This window comes from Leptodactylus fuscus, chromosome 1 (assembly GCF_031893055.1).
Source record: "Leptodactylus fuscus isolate aLepFus1 chromosome 1, aLepFus1.hap2, whole genome shotgun sequence".
NCBI classification, from domain to species: domain Eukaryota; kingdom Metazoa; phylum Chordata; class Amphibia; order Anura; family Leptodactylidae; genus Leptodactylus; species Leptodactylus fuscus.
Genome location: NC_134265.1, coordinates 101,985,518 through 102,006,698, shown reverse-complemented (window position 1 = coordinate 102,006,698; position 21,181 = coordinate 101,985,518). Strand labels below are relative to the sequence as shown.

General features: G+C 46.0%; 1 protein-coding gene across 1 annotated transcript in view; it reads right to left on the bottom strand.

The window, feature by feature from the left end:
* Positions 1 to 21,181, bottom strand: part of ADGRD1 (adhesion G protein-coupled receptor D1) — a 550,408-nt gene that overhangs the window by 343,985 nt on the left and 185,242 nt on the right. The gene's annotated exons all lie outside the window — the stretch shown is intronic.

The window sequence follows — 21,181 nt, the reverse complement described above, 5'->3', positions numbered from 1 at the left end:
GTCTGACTGGGAATTCAAAGAGTATATTGGGAATACAAATACCCTCATTTCTTGCTACTGCCATATAGTGCCAGTTTCTGACTGGGAATTCAAAGAATATATTGGGGTTACGTGCACCCACAATTTTTACTACTGGTATACAGTGCCATTGTCTGACTGGGAATTCAAAGAATATATTGGGGTTATAAATACCCTCATTTCTTGCTACTGCCATATAGTGCCAGTTTCTGACTGGTAATTCAAAGAATATATTGGGGTTACGTGCACCCACAATTTTTACTACTGGTATACAGTGCCATTGTCTGACTGGGAATTCAAAGAGTATATTGGGAATACAAATACCCTCATTTCTTGCTACTGCCATATAGTGCCAGTTTCTGACTGGTAATTCAAAGAATATATTGGGGTTACGTGCACCCACAATTTTTACTACTGGTATACAGTGCCATTGTCTGACTGGGAATTCAAAGAATATATTGGGGTTATAAATACCCTCATTTCTTGCTACTGCCATATAGTGCCAGTTTCTGACTGGTAATTCAAAGAATATATTGGGGTTACGTGCACCCACAATTTTTACTACTGGTATACAGTGCCATTGTCTGACTGGGAATTCAAAGAGTATATTGGGAATACAAATACCCTCATTTCTTGCTACTGCCATATAGTGCCAGTGTCTGACTGGGAATTCAAAGAATATATTGGGGTTACGTGCACCCACAATTTTTACTACTGGTATACAGTGCCATTGTCTGACTGGGAATTCAAAGAATATATTGGGGTTATAAATACCCTCATTTCTTGCTACTGCCATATAGTGCCAGTTTCTGACTGGTAATTCAAAGAATATATTGGGGTTACGTGCACCCACAATTTTTACTACTGGTATACAGTGCCATTGTCTGACTGGGAATTCAAAGAATATATTGGGAATACAAATACCCTCATTTCTTGCTACTGCCATATAGTGCCAGTTTCTGACTGGGAATTCAAAGAATATATTGGGGTTACGTGCACCCACAATTTTTACTACTGGTATACAGTGCCATTGTCTGACTGGGAATTCAAAGAATATATTGGGGTTATAAATACCCTCATTTCTTGCTACTGCCATATAGTGCCAGTTTCTGACTGGTAATTCAAAGAATATATTGGGGTTACGTGCACCCACAATTTTTACTACTGGTATACAGTGCCATTGTCTGACTGGGAATTCAAAGAGTATATTGGGAATACAAATACCCTCATTTCTTGCTACTGCCATATAGTGCCAGTTTCTGACTGGGAATTCAAAGAATATATTGGGGTTACGTGCACCCACAATTTTTACTACTGGTATACAGTGCCATTGTCTGACTGGGAATTCAAAGAATATATTGGGGTTATAAATACCCTCATTTCTTGCTACTGCCATATAGTGCCAGTTTCTGACTGGTAATTCAAAGAATATATTGGGGTTACGTGCACCCACAATTTTTACTACTGGTATACAGTGCCATTGTCTGACTGGGAATTCAAAGAGTATATTGGGAATACAAATACCCTCATTTCTTGCTACTGCCATATAGTGCCAGTTTCTGACTGGTAATTCAAAGAATATATTGGGGTTACGTGCACCCACAATTTTTACTACTGGTATACAGTGCCATTGTCTGACTGGGAATTCAAAGAATATATTGGGGTTATAAATACCCTCATTTCTTGCTACTGCCATATAGTGCCAGTTTCTGACTGGTAATTCAAAGAATATATTGGGGTTACGTGCACCCACAATTTTTACTACTGGTATACAGTGCCATTGTCTGACTGGGAATTCAAAGAGTATATTGGGAATACAAATACCCTCATTTCTTGCTACTGCCATATAGTGCCAGTGTCTGACTGGGAATTCAAAGAATATATTGGGGTTACGTGCACCCACAATTTTTACTACTGGTATACAGTGCCATTGTCTGACTGGGAATTCAAAGAGTATATTGGGAATACAAATACCCTCATTTCTTGCTACTGCCATATAGTGCCAGTGTCTGACTGGGAATTCAAAGAATATATTGGGGTTACGTGCACCCACAATTTTTACTACTGGTATACAGTGCCAATTTCTAACTAGGAATTCAAAATGCGCAAGGCTCCCGGAAAGGGACGTGGACGAGGCCGTGGGCGAGGTCGGGGGAATGGTTCTGGGGAGCAAGGTAGCAGTGAAGCCACAGGGCGTCCCGTGCCTACTCCTGTGGGGCAGCAAGCATTGCGCCACTCCACAGTGCCAGGGTTGCTTGCCACATTAACTAAACTGCAGGGTACAAACCTTAGTAGGCCCGAGAACCAGGAACAGGTCTTGCAATGGCTGTCAGAGAACGCTTACAGCACATTGTCCAGCAGCCAGTCAGACTCTGCCTCCTCTCCTCCTATTACCCAACAGTCTTGTCTTCCTTCCTCCCAAAATTCCGAAGCTTTACAGAACAATAACCCAAACTGTCCCTGCTCCCCAGAGCTGTTCTCCGCTCCTTTCATTGTCCCTCAACCTGCCTCTCCACGTCACGATTCCACGAACCTAACAGAGGAGCATCTGTGTCCAGATGCTCAAACACTAGAGTCTCCTCCATCTCCGTTCGATTTGGTGGTGGATGACCAGCAACCCACCCTCATCGACGATGATGTGACGCAGTTGCCGTCAGGGCATCCAGTTGACTGGCGCATTGTGCGGGAGGAGGAGATGAGACAGGAGTTGGAAGAGGAAGTGGTGGATGATGAGGACACTGACCCGACCTGGACAGGGGGGATGTCAAGCGGGGAAAGTAGTGTGGATGTTGAGGCAGGTGCAGCACCAAAAAGGGTAGCTAGAGGCAGAGGCAGAGGTCAGCAGCTTAGGCGAAGCCAGGCCACACCCGGAATCTCCCAAGATGTTCCAGTTCGTACCCAGCCCCGAAAAACTCCCACCTCGAGGGCACGTTTCTCGAAGGTGTGGAGTTTTTTCAAGGAATGCGCCGAGGACAGATATAGTGTTGTCTGCACAATTTGCCTCTCGAAATTGATTAGGGGCTCTGAGAAGAGCAACCTGTCCACCACTTCAATGCGCCGTCATTTGGAATCCAAGCACTGGAATCAGTGGCAGGCAGCAACGGCAGGACAAAGGCCGCCTGCCGTTCACGCCACTGCCACTGCCTCTGCCTCTGCCTCTGCCACTGCCACTGCTGACTGTGCTGGCGATGCACTCCAGAGGACGAGCCAGGACACCACTTCATCTGCCTCCGCCACTTTGTTGACTTCTACCTCATCCTCCCCTGGTCCTGTCTTATCTCCTTCTCCTGCACCATCAAAGGCACCATCAGGCGTTTCTTTACAACAACCCACCATCTCTCAGACATTGGAGCGGCGGCAGAAATACACTGCTAACCACCCACACGCGCAAGCCTTGAACGCCAACATCGCTAAACTGCTGGCCCAGGAGATGTTGGCGTTCCGGCTTGTTGAAACTCCCGCCTTCCTGGACCTGATGGCAACTGCGGCACCTCGCTATGCCGTCCCTAGCCGTCACTACTTCTCCCGGTGTGCCGTCCCCGCCTTGCACCAGCACGTGTCACTCAACATCAGGCGGGCCCTTAGTTCCGCGCTTTGCACAAAGGTCCACTTGACCACCGACGCGTGGACAAGTGCATGCGGACAGGGACGCTACATTTCACTGACGGCACACTGGGTAAATGTAGTTGAGGCTGGGACTGCTTCCCAAACTGGCCCGGTGTACCTCGTCTCCCCGCCTAACATTCCTGGCAGGGACACGAGAAGAACACCCCCCTCCTCCTCCTCCTCTACCGCCTCCTCCTCCGCCTCCTCCTCCGCCACCGCCTCCTCCTCCGCTGTTAGATTGACCCCAGCTACGAGTTGGAAACGTTGCAGCACTGGCGTTGGTAGACGTCAGCAGGCTGTGCTGAAGCTGATCAGCTTGGGGGACAGACAGCACACTGCCTCCGAGGTGAGGGATGCCCTCCTCGATGAGACGGCAATATGGTTTGAGCCGCTGCACCTGGGCCCAGGCATGGTCGTTTGTGATAACGGCCGGAACCTGGTAGCAGCTCTGGAGCTTGCCGGACTCCAACATGTTCCATGCCTGGCCCACGTCTTCAACCTAGTGGTGCAACGTTTCCTAAAGAGCTACCCCAATGTTCCAGAGCTACTGGTGAAAGTGCGGCGCATGTGCGCCCACTTTCGCAAGTCGACAGTAGCCGCTGCTAGCTTAAAATCTCTCCAGCAACGCCTGCATGTGCCACAACACCGGCTTTTGTGCGACGTCCCCACACGCTGGAACTCAACGTTTCAGATGTTGAATAGAGTGGTTGAGCAGCAGAGACCTTTGATGGAATACCAGCTACAAAACCCTAGGGTGCCACAAAGTCAGCTGCCTCAGTTTCACATCCATGAGTGGCCATGGATGAGAGACCTTTGTGACATCCTACGGGTCTTTGAGGAGTCCACAAGGAGGGTGAGCTCTGAGGATGCGATGGTGAGCCTTACAATCCCGCTCTTGTGTGTTCTGAGAGAATCCCTGATTGACATCAGGGATAACTCAGATCACACAGAGGAGTTAGGGATAGCATCCGATCCGTCACAGCTGGAGAGTAGGTCCACACATCTGTCCGCTTCACTGCGTTTAATGGAGGAGGAGGAGGAGGAGGAGGAGGAGGAGGAGGAAGAAGAGTTGTCCGATGATGTGATGGTGATACAGGAGGCTTCCGGGCAACTTCGAATCGTCCCATTGTTGCAGCGCGGATGGGTAGACATGGAGGATGAGGAGGAAATGGAGATTGAACTTTCCGGTGGGGCCAGAGGAGTCATGCCAACTAACACTGTGGCAGACATGGCTGAGTTCATGTTGGGGTGCTTTACAACCGACAAGCGTATTGTCAAAATCATGGAGGACAACCAGTACTGGATCTTTGCTATCCTTGACCCCCGGTATAAAAACAACATCTCGTCTTTTATTCCGGTAGAGGGGAGGGCCAATCGCATCAATGCTTGCCACAGGCAATTGGTGCAGAATATGATGGAGATGTTTCCAGCATGTGACAGTGGCGGCAGGGAGGGCAGTTCCTCCAGTAGGCAACCAAGTTCTCACCGGTCCACACAAACGAGGGGCACACTGTCTAAGGTCTGGGACACCTTGATGGCACCCCCTCGCCAAAGTGCCGCCACGGAGGGTCCTAGTGTCACCAGGCGTGAGAAGTATAGGCGCATGTTGCGGGAATACCTTTCCGACCACAGCCCTGTCCTCTCCGACCCCTCTGCGCCCTACACGTATTGGGTGTCGAAGTTGGACCTGTGGCTTGAACTTGCCCTATATGCCTTGGAGGTGCTGTCCTGTCCTGCCGCCAGCGTCCTATCTGAGAGGGTGTTCAGTGCAGCCGGTGGCATCATCACTGACAAGCGCACCCGTCTGTCAGCTGAGAGTGCCGACCGGCTCACTTTGATAAAAATGAACCACCACTGGATAGAGCCTTCATTTTTGTGCCCACCTGTGTAAAGCACCCCAACATGAAACTCCATGTCTGTACTCAACCTCTCCAATTCCTCCGCATCCTCATACTCATCCACCATAAGCGTTGCACAATTCTGCTAATACTAGGCTCCCTCCAACATGATTTCCCCCAACTCTGCTGGTTAGAGGCTCCCTCCACCCTGATTTCCACCAACTCTGCTGGTTAGAGGCTCCCTCCACCCTGCTTTCCCACAACTCTGCTGGTTAGAGGCTCCTTCCACCATGAATTTGCCCAAACTGGGCTGTTTAGAGGCTCCCTCCACCATGAATTGGTCCAAACTGGGCTGGTTAGAGGCTCCCTCCACCATTAATTGGTCCAAACTGGGCTGGTTAGAGGCTCCCTCCACCATGAATTTGCCCAAACTGGGCTGTTTAGAGGCTCCCTCCACCATGAATTTGCCCAAACTGGGCTGTTTAGAGGCTCCCTCCACCATGAATTGGTCCAAACTGGGTTTTTTAGAGGCTCCCTCCACCATGAATTGGTCCAAACTGGGGTGGTTAGAGGCTCCCTCCACCATTAATTGGTCCAAACTGGGCTGGTTAGAGGCTCCCTCCACCATGAATTGGTCCAAACTGGGCTGGTTAGAGGCTCCCTCCACCATGAATTGGTCCAAACTGGGGTGGTTAGAGGCTCCCTCCACCATTAATTGGTCCAAACTGGGCTGGTTAGAGGCTCCCTCCACCATTAATTGGTCCAAACTGGGCTGGTTAGAGGCTCCCTCCACCATGAATTTGCCCAAACTGGGCTGTTTAGAGGCTCCCTCCACCATTAATTGGTCCAAACTGGGCTGGTTAGAGGCTCCCTCCACAATTAATTGGTCCAAACTGGGCTAATTAGAGGCTCCCTCCACCATGAATTGGTCCAAACTGGGTTTTTTAGAGGCTCCCTCCACCATGAATTTGCCCAAACTGGGCTGTTTAGAGGCTCCCTCCACCATGAATTGGTCCAAACTGGGCTGGTTAGAGGCTCCCTCCACCATGAATTTCCCAAAACTTGGCTGTTTAGAGGCTCCCTCCACCATTAATTGGTCCAAACTGGGCTGGTTAGAGGCTCCCTCCACCATGAATTGGTCCAAACTGGGGTTTTTAGAGGCTCCCTCCACCATGAATTGGTCCAAACTTGGCTGTTTAGAGGCTCCCTCCACCATGAATTGGTCCAAACTGGGGTGGTTAGAGGCTCCCTCCACCATTAATTGGTCCAAACTGGGCTGGTTAGAGGCTCCCTCCACCATTAATTGGTCCAAACTGGGCTGGTTAGAGGCTCCCTCCACCATGAATTTGCCCAAACTGGGCTGTTTAGAGGCTCCCTCCACCATGAATTTGCCCAAACTGGGCTGGTTAGAGGCTCCCTCCACCATGAATTGGTCCAAACGAGTTTTTAGAGGCTCCCTTCACCATGAATTGGTCCAAACTTGGCTGTTTAGAGGCTCCCTCCACCATGAATTGGTCCAAACTGGGGTGGTTAGAGGCTCCCTCCACCATTAATTGGTCCAAACTGGGCTGGTTAGAGGCTCCCTCCACCATTAATTGGTCCAAACTGGGCTGGTTAGAGGCTCCCTCCACCATGAATTGGTCCAAACTGGGGTTTTTAGAGGCTCCCTCCACCATGAATTGGTCCAAACTTGGCTGTTTAGAGGCTCCCTCCACCATTAATTGGTCCAAACTGGGCTGGTTAGAGGCTCCCTCCACCATGAATTGGTCCAAACTGGGTTTTTTAGAGGCTCCCTCCACCATGAATTTGCCCAAACTGGGCTGTTTAGAGGCTCCCTCCACCATGAATTGGTCCAAACTGGGTTTTTTAGAGGCTCCCTCCACCATGAATTGGTCCAAACTGGGCTGGTTAGAGGCTCCCTCCACCATGAATTGGTCCAAACTGGGGTGGTTAGAGGCTCCCTCCACCATTAATTGGTCCAAACTGGGCTGGTTAGAGGCTCCCTCCACCAATAATTGGTCCAAACTGGGCTGGTTAGAGGCTCCCTCCACCATGAATTTGCCCAAACTGGGCTGTTTAGAGGCTCCCTCCACCATTAATTGGTCCAAACTGGGCTGGTTAGAGGCTCCCTCCACAATTAATTGGTCCAAACTGGGCTAATTAGAGGCTCCCTCCACCATGAATTGGTCCAAACTGGGTTTTTTAGAGGCTCCCTCCACCATGAATTTGCCCAAACTGGGCTGTTTAGAGGCTCCCTCCACCATGAATTGGTCCAAACTGGGCTGGTTAGAGGCTCCCTCCACCATGAATTTCCCAAAACTTGGCTGTTTAGAGGCTCCCTCCACCATTAATTGGTCCAAACTGGGCTGGTTAGAGGCTCCCTCCACCATGAATTGGTCCAAACTGGGCTGGTTAGAGGCTCCCTCCACCATTAATTGGTCCAAACTGGGCTGGTTAGAGGCTCCCTCCACCATGAATTTGCCCAAACTGGGCTGGTTAGAGGCTCCCTCCACCATGAATTGGTCCAAACTGGGTTTTTTAGAGGCTCCCTCCACCATGAATTTGCCCAAACTGGGCTGGTTAGAGGCTCCCTCCACCATGAATTGGTCCAAACTGGGCTGGTTAGAGGCTCCCTCCACCATGAATTTGCCCAAACTGGGCTGTTTAGAGGCTCCCTCCACCATTAATTGGTCCAAACTGGGCTGGTTAGAGGCTCCCTCCACCATGAATTTGCCCAAACTGGGCTGTTTAGAGGCTCCCTCCACCATGAATTGGTCCAAACTGGGTTTTTTAGAGGCTCCCTCCACCATGAATTGGTCCAAACTGGGCTGGTTAGAGGCTCCCTCCACCATGAATTTCCCAAAACTTGGCTGTTTAGAGGCTCCCTCCACCATTAATTGGTCCAAACTGGGCTGGTTAGAGGCTCCCTCCACCATGAATTGGTCCAAACTGGGGTTTTTAGAGGCTCCCTCCACCATGAATTGGTCCAAACTTGGCTGTTTAGAGGCTCCCTCCACCATGAATTGGTCCAAACTGGGGTGGTTAGAGGCTCCCTCCACCATTAATTGGTCCAAACTGGGCTGGTTAGAGGCTCCCTCCACCATTAATTGGTCCAAACTGGGCTGGTTAGAGGCTCCCTCCACCATGAATTTGCCCAAACTGGGCTGTTTAGAGGCTCCCTCCACCATGAATTTGCCCAAACTGGGCTGGTTAGAGGCTCCCTCCACCATGAATTGGTCCAAACGGGTTTTTAGAGGCTCCCTTCACCATGAATTGGTCCAAACTTGGCTGTTTAGAGGCTCCCTCCACCATGAATTGGTCCAAACTGGGGTGGTTAGAGGCTCCCTCCACCATTAATTGGTCCAAACTGGGCTGGTTAGAGGCTCCCTCCACCATTAATTGGTCCAAACTGGGCTGGTTAGAGGCTCCCTCCACCATGAATTGGTCCAAACTGGGGTTTTTAGAGGCTCCCTCCACCATGAATTGGTCCAAACTTGGCTGTTTAGAGGCTCCCTCCACCATTAATTGGTCCAAACTGGGCTGGTTAGAGGCTCCCTCCACCATGAATTGGTCCAAACTGGGTTTTTTAGAGGCTCCCTCCACCATGAATTTGCCCAAACTGGGCTGTTTAGAGGCTCCCTCCACCATGAATTGGTCCAAACTGGGTTTTTTAGAGGCTCCCTCCACCATGAATTGGTCCAAACTGGGCTGGTTAGAGGCTCCCTCCACCATGAATTGGTCCAAACTGGGGTGGTTAGAGGCTCCCTCCACCATTAATTGGTCCAAACTGGGCTGGTTAGAGGCTCCCTCCACCATTAATTGGTCCAAACTGGGCTGGTTAGAGGCTCCCTCCACCATGAATTTGCCCAAACTGGGCTGTTTAGAGGCTCCCTCCACCATTAATTGGTCCAAACTGGGCTGGTTAGAGGCTCCCTCCACAATTAATTGGTCCAAACTGGGCTAATTAGAGGCTCCCTCCACCATGAATTGGTCCAAACTGGGTTTTTTAGAGGCTCCCTCCACCATGAATTTGCCCAAACTGGGCTGTTTAGAGGCTCCCTCCACCATGAATTGGTCCAAACTGGGCTGGTTAGAGGCTCCCTCCACCATGAATTGGTCCAAACTGGGTTTTTTAGAGGCTCCCTCCACCATGAATTGGTCCAAACTGGGCTGGTTAGAGGCTCCCTCCACCATGAATTTCCCAAAACTTGGCTGTTTAGAGGCTCCCTCCACCATTAATTGGTCCAAACTGGGCTGGTTAGAGGCTCCCTCCACCATGAATTGGTCCAAACTGGGGTTTTTAGAGGCTCCCTCCACCATGAATTGGTCCAAACTTGGCTGTTTAGAGGCTCCCTCCACCATGAATTGGTCCAAACTGGGGTGGTTAGAGGCTCCCTCCACCATTAATTGGTCCAAACTGGGCTGGTTAGAGGCTCCCTCCACCATTAATTGGTCCAAACTGGGCTGGTTAGAGGCTCCCTCCACCATGAATTTGCCCAAACTGGGCTGTTTAGAGGCTCCCTCCACCATGAATTTGCCCAAACTGGGCTGGTTAGAGGCTCCCTCCACCATGAATTGGTCCAAACGGGTTTTTAGAGGCTCCCTTCACCATGAATTGGTCCAAACTTGGCTGTTTAGAGGCTCCCTCCACCATGAATTGGTCCAAACTGGGGTGGTTAGAGGCTCCCTCCACCATTAATTGGTCCAAACTGGGCTGGTTAGAGGCTCCCTCCACCATTAATTGGTCCAAACTGGGCTGGTTAGAGGCTCCCTCCACCATGAATTGGTCCAAACTGGGGTTTTTAGAGGCTCCCTCCACCATGAATTGGTCCAAACTTGGCTGTTTAGAGGCTCCCTCCACCATTAATTGGTCCAAACTGGGCTGGTTAGAGGCTCCCTCCACCATGAATTGGTCCAAACTGGGTTTTTTAGAGGCTCCCTCCACCATGAATTTGCCCAAACTGGGCTGTTTAGAGGCTCCCTCCACCATGAATTGGTCCAAACTGGGTTTTTTAGAGGCTCCCTCCACCATGAATTGGTCCAAACTGGGCTGGTTAGAGGCTCCCTCCACCATGAATTGGTCCAAACTGGGGTGGTTAGAGGCTCCCTCCACCATTAATTGGTCCAAACTGGGCTGGTTAGAGGCTCCCTCCACCATTAATTGGTCCAAACTGGGCTGGTTAGAGGCTCCCTCCACCATGAATTTGCCCAAACTGGGCTGTTTAGAGGCTCCCTCCACCATTAATTGGTCCAAACTGGGCTGGTTAGAGGCTCCCTCCACAATTAATTGGTCCAAACTGGGCTAATTAGAGGCTCCCTCCACCATGAATTGGTCCAAACTGGGTTTTTTAGAGGCTCCCTCCACCATGAATTTGCCCAAACTGGGCTGTTTAGAGGCTCCCTCCACCATGAATTGGTCCAAACTGGGCTGGTTAGAGGCTCCCTCCACCATGAATTTCCCAAAACTTGGCTGTTTAGAGGCTCCCTCCACCATTAATTGGTCCAAACTGGGCTGGTTAGAGGCTCCCTCCACCATGAATTGGTCCAAACTGGGCTGGTTAGAGGCTCCCTCCACCATTAATTGGTCCAAACTGGGCTGGTTAGAGGCTCCCTCCACCATGAATTTGCCCAAACTGGGCTGGTTAGAGGCTCCCTCCACCATGAATTGGTCCAAACTGGGTTTTTTAGAGGCTCCCTCCACCATGAATTTGCCCAAACTGGGCTGGTTAGAGGCTCCCTCCACCATGAATTGGTCCAAACTGGGCTGGTTAGAGGCTCCCTCCACCATGAATTTGCCCAAACTGGGCTGTTTAGAGGCTCCCTCCACCATTAATTGGTCCAAACTGGGCTGGTTAGAGGCTCCCTCCACCATGAATTTGCCCAAACTGGGCTGTTTAGAGGCTCCCTCCACCATGAATTGGTCCAAACTGGGTTTTTTAGAGGCTCCCTCCACCATGAATTGGTCCAAACTGGGCTGGTTAGAGGCTCCCTCCACCATGAATTTCCCAAAACTTGGCTGTTTAGAGGCTCCCTCCACCATGAATTGGTCCAAACTGGGCTGGTTAGAGGCTCCCTCCACCATGAATTTCCCAAAACTTGGCTGTTTAGAGGCTCCCTCCACCATGAATTGGTCCAAACTGGGCTGGTTAGAGGCTCCCTCCACCATTAATTGGTCCAAACTGGGCTGGTTAGAGGCTCCCTCCACCATGAATTGGTCCAAACTGGGTTTTTTAGAGGCTCCCTCCACCATGAATTTGCCCAAACTGGGCTGTTTAGAGGCTCCCTCCACCATGAATTGGTTCAAACTGGGCTGGTTAGAGGCTCCCTCCACCATTAATTGGTCCAAACTGGGCTGGTTAGAGGCTCCCTCCACCATTAATTGGTCCAAACTGGGCTGGTTAGAGGCTCCCTCCACCATGAATTTGCCCAAACTGGGCTGGTTAGAGGCTCCCTCCACCATGAATTGGTCCAAACTGGGTTTTTTAGAGGCTCCCTCCACCATGAATTTGCCCAAACTGGGCTGGTTAGAGGCTCCCTCCACCATGAATTGGTCCAAACTGGGGTTTTTAGAGGCTCCCTCCACCATGAATTTGCCCAAACTGGGGTGTTTAGAGGCTCCCTCCACCATGAATTTGCCCAAACTCTGCTGGTTAGAGGCTCAATCCACCCTGATTTTCAAAACAAATGTTGGTGCCAACCTCAACTTACTACAAGGGCCAAATTCACTGCTGGTGACAAGCTCTCCTCACTGCAAGTGCCAAATACACATGTTTCAAGGTGTTTTCCTACTGTCAGAGAGGTGGTATTGAGTGTGTAAAGTGTGTAGTTGTTAGGCTGTGATGTTGGGGTAATAGAGGGTCTTTGGTGTGTTAGATGCCCCCAGACATGCTTCCCCTGCTGTCCCAGTGTCATTCCAGAGGTGTTGGCATCATTTCCTGGGGTGTCATAGTGGACTTGGTGACCCTCCAGACACGGATTTGGGTTTCCCCCTTAACGAGTATCTGTTCCCCATAGACTATAATGGGGTTCGAAACCCGTTCGAACACACGAACATTGAGCGGCTGTTCGAATCGAATTTCGAACCTCGAACATTTTAGTGTTCGCTCATCTCTAATCATAATGAATATACTGTATATTTTTAAATAATGGTGTATTAAATATGACTATCATTTCTATTAAACATACCTTATTAAATCAACCTGAAGGCAGTTGATATGGAAACAGTAATTTTCAGCTGCTCCGTTATTTACATTGTGCACGAATATATATCATATATTGTTACTTTTTTAATGTGCTGTGACTACAGTAGATAAAGAGCTAATCTAAGGCTGAGAGTAAATGCTAAATGGATTGTCAGTGACATGTTGGAGACATAAAGGGGTATACTCTGATAAGAAAGATGACCTGTTATTGTAGAGTCAGGGGCCCATATACTATTTTTGTACACGGCCATCTGCTGCTATGTCTACTTCAGTGCTGTTATGGCATTCATAATTATATGAGATATGAGGATATCTCAAATGTGACATCAAAAAATTACACATCAAGCTTTAATTCTAAACATGTTACACTGTTGGTCTTATTATTTCTGTTACTGTTTTTTGCATGATTATCTATATAAGAAATAAATATTCATATATACCACTACAGCAGGTTCAAGAGGTTCATATAACCCTACTTACTGCAGCTTACAGTCATTTTACTTAGGACGACCAAGGCGTGAACGATTAGGAACAATATTCCTAGAAGCATAATTCATATTTGCCAGTTCATGTGCCGCATACAACTTCCATATGGTGGCATCACATTTCCCTTTTTACACATGATAATTTATGGTGCTGCATAAAATATGTAATAAATAGAGATGAGCGAACAATAAAATGTCCGAGGTTCAAAATCCGATTCGAACAGCCGCACACTGTTCGACTGTTCGAACGGATTTCTAACCCCATTATAGTCTATGGGGGGAAATGCTCGTTTCAGGGGTAGGCAAAATTCGATAAAATTATACTTACCAAGTCCACGAGTGACGGTTGGGCTGGATGCTCCTTGAAGTCTTCTCCCGGCGCAGCGCCCCCGTGTCTTCTTCCGGCTGGAATTCACTCTGCCTAGGCCGGATGCCTAGGCAGAGTGAATTCCAGCTGGAAGACGCCGCGGGGACGCTGCACGGAGAAGACCTCTAAAGGTAAGAGAAGAACCAGCGTTGATTGGCAGAATGTATAGCATTCTGCCAATCAATGCTGGTTCTACATCGAACCTTAAACTTCAAACAGCTAGTAGTGTTCAATCGAGTACAAGTGTTTCGAATACCGTAGTATTCGATCGAACACCTACTTGATCGAACACTACTCGCTCATCTCTAGTAATAAACCAACTGAACATTTCCTTTTTTATCAGGTGATCACCAGCCCTTTCACACAGGCCATTTATTAAAATGACGGCTCCTAGAAATGAAACCTCCCGATATTGTCCACACTCTCTGCCCAAATGAAAGGACCCATACTCTTCAGCTTTACTGTGTAGGCTGGAACAGAATGAGTAGAGAGTAAGGATTTAATGACAGCTCTATTGTATTGCTGGGGGAATAAAAAAAATAAACTGTGATAGCAACACCATACCCAGAAAAGAATCTGTATGCATAACACTTCCTGATGCCTTAAAATGTAATTTTCTAAAAACAAGAAAAATACCTATATATGAAATGCATTACTTCTTTTATACATATTTACACCTGCTAAGCCAACTAAAATGAAATATATGAGACGTTGCAATTAAACTTTTTAGCAATGGGCATATTTGTATCTAGACAGACCTCTTTGTATCTAGAATTCTTAGTTATGCAAAAGGTCTCCACTACTGGGTTTGGAGAATTTAGTATTGATAAGACTGGTTATAAGAGAACGGTAGGCAGATCAAAATACAGAGGCAATACTATGGTTGTCTAAAGGATCCATTGAGGATCCAGGGATATCAAATTTATATATATTTTATTTGTTTGTTTGGTTTTTTTTGTTTTGTTTTTTTTGTTTTAAACCCCTTAAAAAATCCAAAACTTTGTAAAATAACATTTTTCTTGGAGTCCCCAGATTCAGACACTCGTAACTTTTTTTTATATTTTGCAAATGAGGATGCGGCGCCAGATGCACTTTTTAGTAATATAATTTTGGGGAATGTCTGAGGTTATGACCACTTTTTGTTAATTTTTTTATGGGAAACAAAATGGAATTTCAAATCTATTTCAAATCTAGAATTTTTAGTTTTTCAAATCTATTTCAAATCTAGAAATTTTAGTTTTTTATTGATTTTTAAAATATTTTTTTTAGCCCAACCCCCACCCTCCACCCACTCCTTTTATTGATGAGCAAAGCAGAACCAAGACATAGTATTTCTCTATGAATAGTGCAGCTATAGCATAGTGGTAGTTCGGGGTGAGAACGTCATTTTAAGAAGCTAAAAAAAAAAAAAAAATGCACATACAACACTAAGACAAAGGTTCCAAATTATTGTAACAACATTTTACTAAGGAAAACAATAGATGAAATAAATTCAAAAGTAAGCATTAAAATGTCCCAGGTAATCCATCAATGTGGGTATTAGCCACAAATGGGGTATACTATTCTCAAACTACCCAGTAAATGTTTGCTTATTGTTGCTACATTGGCCTATAAAAGAGCGTGATAATCACTCACTGCAGAATAAACCATGAAAATCCCCATTATCAATTCATATTGAAATATATTGTGTAATTTAGTTCATCATAGTTTAACACAAAACATTTTTCTGTCATTTCACTATTGTTCCAAAGAATGAATCAGAAAATCTGAATGCCTTCTGTTAAATATAAGAATCGATCAAAAGAATGAGCATGCTAAATAGTTCCAAAATATTCATGGGCTCGTGCTTGTTTGTGAAACATACATATTTTTGCCATTACAACTGGAATGCCTCCAAGGTTTTTCCTCCCAACAGATTGTCAGTTATAATAAGTGCAAATCTTCTACTATTAACTATTTATCATCACATAAGATTAAAAACTTGGCACAAAGCAACAGAAAGGAAGCATAGCGGAAGATAAAGAGAAGAGGAAGATACAGGGAAGAAAGGAGATAATGGAGAATATAATAAGCAAAGGGGAAGGGGGGGGGGGACAGAGATTATAAGGAAAAAAATCAGAGCTAGCTCCCTACATATATTATTATGAACTGATATGACATCTGTCACTTCTGTGAGAAAATGTCCAGGGGTACTTTTAAGATTTTTTTTCCCATCTCCTCCACTTTAGACTTGTCCAGGGGCGTAACTACCAGGGTAGCAGCGGTAACGGCTTCCACAGGGCCCAGGACATTAGGGGCCCAGCAGGCCCCTGATTTTTTTTTTTTTTTAAATAGGCCATTACCTGCTGGAGTAACCCCGGCTGGTAATGGGCCCTATTTACTTACCAATCCTCGCTCCTGCTTGCAGTCGCCTGCGCTTCTGCTTCTACAGAGGCGGCTGTGAGTCAGAGGGGGTTGGTAAGTAAGGCCTGCAAACCCCACAATCACCACTATCATTATATTCAGGAGTCTTTTCAGTATAATGATCAGAGGGCTAGGAGAGGTGAGGGAACATAAAAAACACTGTTACTTGACGCTCCTGGGTTCTGGAAGCTTTGGGCCTACTTGGTAATGTCCCAAAGGTCACGTGGGTCGGGGCTTGCGTCCTTATGCATCGTGATGCAAGCCTGGCTCACGTGACGTCCTGTCCACTATTGAAGATGGCCAAAATCAACAGGGAGTGCACTAGAGCCAGGGAGAGGTAAGTAACATTATTTTTTATGTTTGTATCCTCCTCTGGGTCTCCGATCATTATACCCTGGGGTCTGAAAAGACCCCAGAGTATAATAATTGTTCATGGGTTCTCCACAATGGAGCATAATACTGGGTGATGGGGCCACTATGGGGCATAATATTGTGCAGGGGCCACTATGGGGCATAATAGTATGTGCAGGATTGCGGAGGAAAAGTTGGTCAGTTGATTGGGGTCTTCAGGGGGGCGGGGGCAGTCAGAGGGGGACCCATGTTACAGTCAGAAGGATATATTAAAAAAAACCTAAATAATAAATATTCTGCAGAGCCCACTGGGCTCTGAACCACAAAGCACCCTGGTGTGAATAAAGCCCGACAGTCAATGTCACTGCCGGGCAACTACACCATGTGGGTACAAACTGAAATTGAATAGATACGTTCTCTGCAGGACAGAGCAGCCACAAATTAATTATAAAGTCTTAACACTTACTTCACTGCTAGACAACACAAAGTATGACCGTTTGCTCCCAGTAGCTTTTTTGGGCCGCACCCACTACAGCCACCTGCAGTTGCAGCAGCACAAGTAGCAGATTGACTAGGGTAGGAGTTCCCCCCAGAACATACAATTGTACAGGATCATTAGAGACCCTACCTGCCTAAGGCAGCTTGATGCCAAAACTAATGTCTTGCACTGACGTGCACCATATGACATTTGAGGCTAAAGCACCAGACAGCCCAAACCTGCCTCCTTAAATGGAAGTAAGGCGGGCCTGATCAGCCAGCCCAGGTGCTCAAGCCAGGTGCCTATAGGCTGACACCACTGTCAGTCAGCAGACCGACCACGCCTATCGGCTGCAAGGGGATTAACCCCATGCATGCTCAACTGCGCCAAAACAGTGGAACAGGCTGCGACCCTGCTCTCTTGGCTGCACCTGCTGCACAGTCCTAACACATGTCAAATGTTTTCCTTGGGACCCCGCCATTCCTAGTTACACCTCTGGACTTGTCAGTGTAAATACTTGATATAAGTGATGTGGTCTGATGAAACAAAGACTGAGTTATATTCACTATACTTGCAGAAAATGTCTAGGCACTCAAAAAGATGAAAATTTTGCCAAATAATAAACATGAAGAATTTATGTTATTCCTTTGAGTTATGTGGCAGCCAGTGCCCCTGGAAATATTTCATGGATAGAGAGAAGAATAATTCCTGCTAAATACCAACACGTTCAGGAAGCCAATGTCCCATAGTGAGTGAAGGAATTGAAGTTGCAATAAGGTTGGATGTTACAAGAACAGGATGATCCAAAATCTTCCTCAAAATCAACTTCAAGAAAGGAAAGATTAACCCCTCGAGGATTCCATTCAGGAAATTGTAATTTTTCACATTTGTATCACTCTGTACTTTCTTTTTTTTATCAATATACAGAAATGAGGATCATTTTAGGGTACTTTTGGTCAGTACAATTACAGTGATGGTAAAGTAGTTTTCACAATGGAACACTCATATTTTTATGTTGCTATATACTGAGTGTCATAACTTTTTATATTTTCCTGTTGAGCTGTTTGACAGGTTGGAATTTGTGGGAGATACAGCAGCAATTCAGGCACTGCCGACTGGTTTTTATTCTATAGTGCTCACAAAGCAAGATAAATATTGTTATGCATTGATATTTTTTACTTTTTCTACTTTTGCAACAATAATTATTGTAATTTTTTTACATAGAAAAGCATTTGTACGACGAAAACGGTGTGTGTTTAATAAATATTTTTCAAATCTTATTTCACTTTTTTATTCTTTAGGTGATTTTACTACATAATGGTTTGATTATTGATATACACTAATACAGAATAATTGAATTCCAGTGTAATTGGAATAATATCATGCATGTCAACAAGAATTGAATGGCAGAAATTCACATCTCATCCCCAACAGAGTTGTCACATAGGTATAAATGAGATAAATAGGATATACATTGGTGATCAGGAGATCATGCTGCTTTGAGAAAAGATGCTTAAAGGGAATGTGTTGGCCAGCAAATAACCTATTGCTTAAATCGTGTTTTAATGTTAAACATATTTTTTAAGAATATATATTAGTGATGTTTTTAACTTTCTTTTTTTCTTTTTATGTAGATTGTGAGCCCCATATAGGGATCACAATGTACATTTTTTTTTTCCTATCAATATGTCTTTGAATGAAAATGAAATAGGTCCAGGGGGCTCCTTAGGACAGAGCTGGGCCTTTGTAATCAGCCTGTCAAGTCTATTTCTGTCCCTGGTTGATATACTGCTCCCCAAGCAGGCCACACCGAAAAGATGGCTGATGCTACTACAGAGTTGAAGAAGGCCCTAAGAAGTGCCCAATGGACTTCAAAGGCCCTCAACTTCCTGAGCAGGAAGAGCCTGCTGTGACCCTTTCTGTGCAGCGCCTTCAGGTGATCAGCCATTGTCTAGATTGTTATTGAGGAGCACACCCAGGCACTTATAGGTCTTGACTATCTCAATGCCTGTCCCCTGTCCTCCACTGGATTCAGAGCTCGTCTCCACTTACTAAAGTCCACCACCATCATCTTGGTCTTCCCAGGATTAATCCTGAGGTGGTTCCACTGGCACCATTCCACAAAATGCCAGTTTAAGTCTCTGTACTCCCTGTTGTCTCCGTCTTTGATGAGGTCTACTATTGCAGAGTCATCGGAGTAGTTTGCAAGTAACAGCTAGATAAGACGCACCTAAAGTCAGCAGTGTACAGTGTGAAGAAGAAAGGGTCCTTGTGATGCTACTGTACTACAGAGCACAGTGTCAGACACACAGCCCTGGCTCTGACATATTGCCAATATCAGAATCATCTATGATCCCAGCCATTGCAGTTATAATGTACAGCTGACACCCACAGCAGAAGTGTATTGAAATGTAACGCCTTTCTAAATGGGTGCTGCTGCTTGTTTGTACTGAAGGAAAACACTGACCACCAATTAAAAGAGTGTCAGGGATGCCAAATATTTTAACAAATAATAAATTCAAATGAACAATTAAAAATGAATGCTACATGTTCTGAAAGTGGACCAGTGATTACATCAGGCTATAATAGAATTATATGAAACACCAGTGTTTTACATACTGTACAAAATAAAATGAAAATGGGAAATTATATCATAAACTCACAAGTTAAAACAAAACAGAGAAAAAAAAACTATTTAATGAAAGGTTGTATTTGCATCCAAACCTTTGACATCAAAAGCCACCATTATTGACCAGATATTATATAATATTGACGCTGGGTTCACACCAGCGTTCGGGTCTCGATATCAGGTTTCCGTCTTCTGCTGGCAGAAGACGGAAACTTGTCAGACCGTGTCCGGCCATGAGCGCCGGTATGTGTTTTATGCTCTCCGCAGCTAAACCGTTTTATTTTAAACCGGACACAAAGTCCTGCATGTCCAACTCTGTGTCCGGTTAAAAAAAACCAGTTTTGCCGCAGAGAGCACAAAAATCTCACCGGCGCTCACGGCCAGACACATTTCAAACCCATTCAAATGAATGGGTTTGAACCATGTCTGCAGGTTTCTGCCTCCTGCCCAGTTTCATGCAGGAAACGGAAAGCTGCATAAAGGAGACCCCGGGTGCAGATGTGAACGAGCCCTGATCAGCATTATATTGGTGAGTCTGTACAATGATTAGCACATGTTAGCTGTAAAGGTATAAACTCCCCTGACTCTGATACTGTATTTCTGCTTCACACTGCTCCCCCCTCCCTCCTGCTTATAAGAGCTGACAGGAAGAAGGGCCGAAGTTGCATTACCTAGGAATAGACAGTGACATACAGTGTGAGTTGAGGACAGATGTTTTCAGCAGGTGGCGTGATTGGATGCAAACCCTCTTTCAGGCAAACCTGAGACATAATGGAAAATATAGCCTGCATGAGGGGAACCCACAAATGGTACATTAACCCCTTCCTGACATCCACCATACTACAGTATTATGGTGGATGGTTCTCGATTGGAAGCAGATTGATCGCCATAACCACCAGGTCTCTTCTGTTTCATACACCGGAGACCTGGCGGTAATGCCCGTGATCAATTCCTGGCCTAACCAGGAATTAATCCTTTCATTAAGCAGCTGAATGGGAAATTTACGTAGTATAGTGCTACCCACTGCTGTGGTTTCATTTTCATTTTCGTGATGGCTACTGCATTGCAAGATCGTGGGATATATCCTACCCCTATAATAGCTTTATGAAGACTCCGAGGCCTGTCATATCTTTTGAGGCTTTCCTAACACAGTTGTATTGCAATCTATGGCACAAGCAAACTTATGATTGCAGGTTAAAGGTCCCCAGGGAAGGCAGCTAGAAAAAAGTTTTTTTAAAAAAAGAAGAAATAAAGGTATAAAAATACAAATCACCTCCCTTTCTATAGATCCTAAATACAAATATATAAATAAACAAACACAAGCATAAAACACATTAGGTATCCCTGCATCTGAAAATTAACTACACCTTAACTACAAACAGAGTTTTCCTCCTGTCTAACTTCCCAAATAAATAAAACAAAAATGTAAAATTGGTTGTGGCGGGAAAGGGTTAAATGAAATATGTGTACAAGATAAATACACAAGTATTTACATTATTTTTTAAAATGTGCTATGTTGCACTATATAGTTACATAGTTACATAGTATATGCGGTTGGATGAAGGCATCAGTCCACCAACTCCAACCTATAACCCTACAATCCCCTACAGTATTGATCCAGGGGAATGCAAAAAACCCCATGAGGCTCATGTCAATTGCCCCATTTCAGGGGAAAAAATTCCTTCCTGACTCCAAATCTGTCAATCACTATAAAAACCCTGGATCAACGTGTCCTTATAATCTAGAATCCATAACCCAATATATTGTACTTTTCAAGAAAGGCATCCCGGCCCTCTTTGAACTT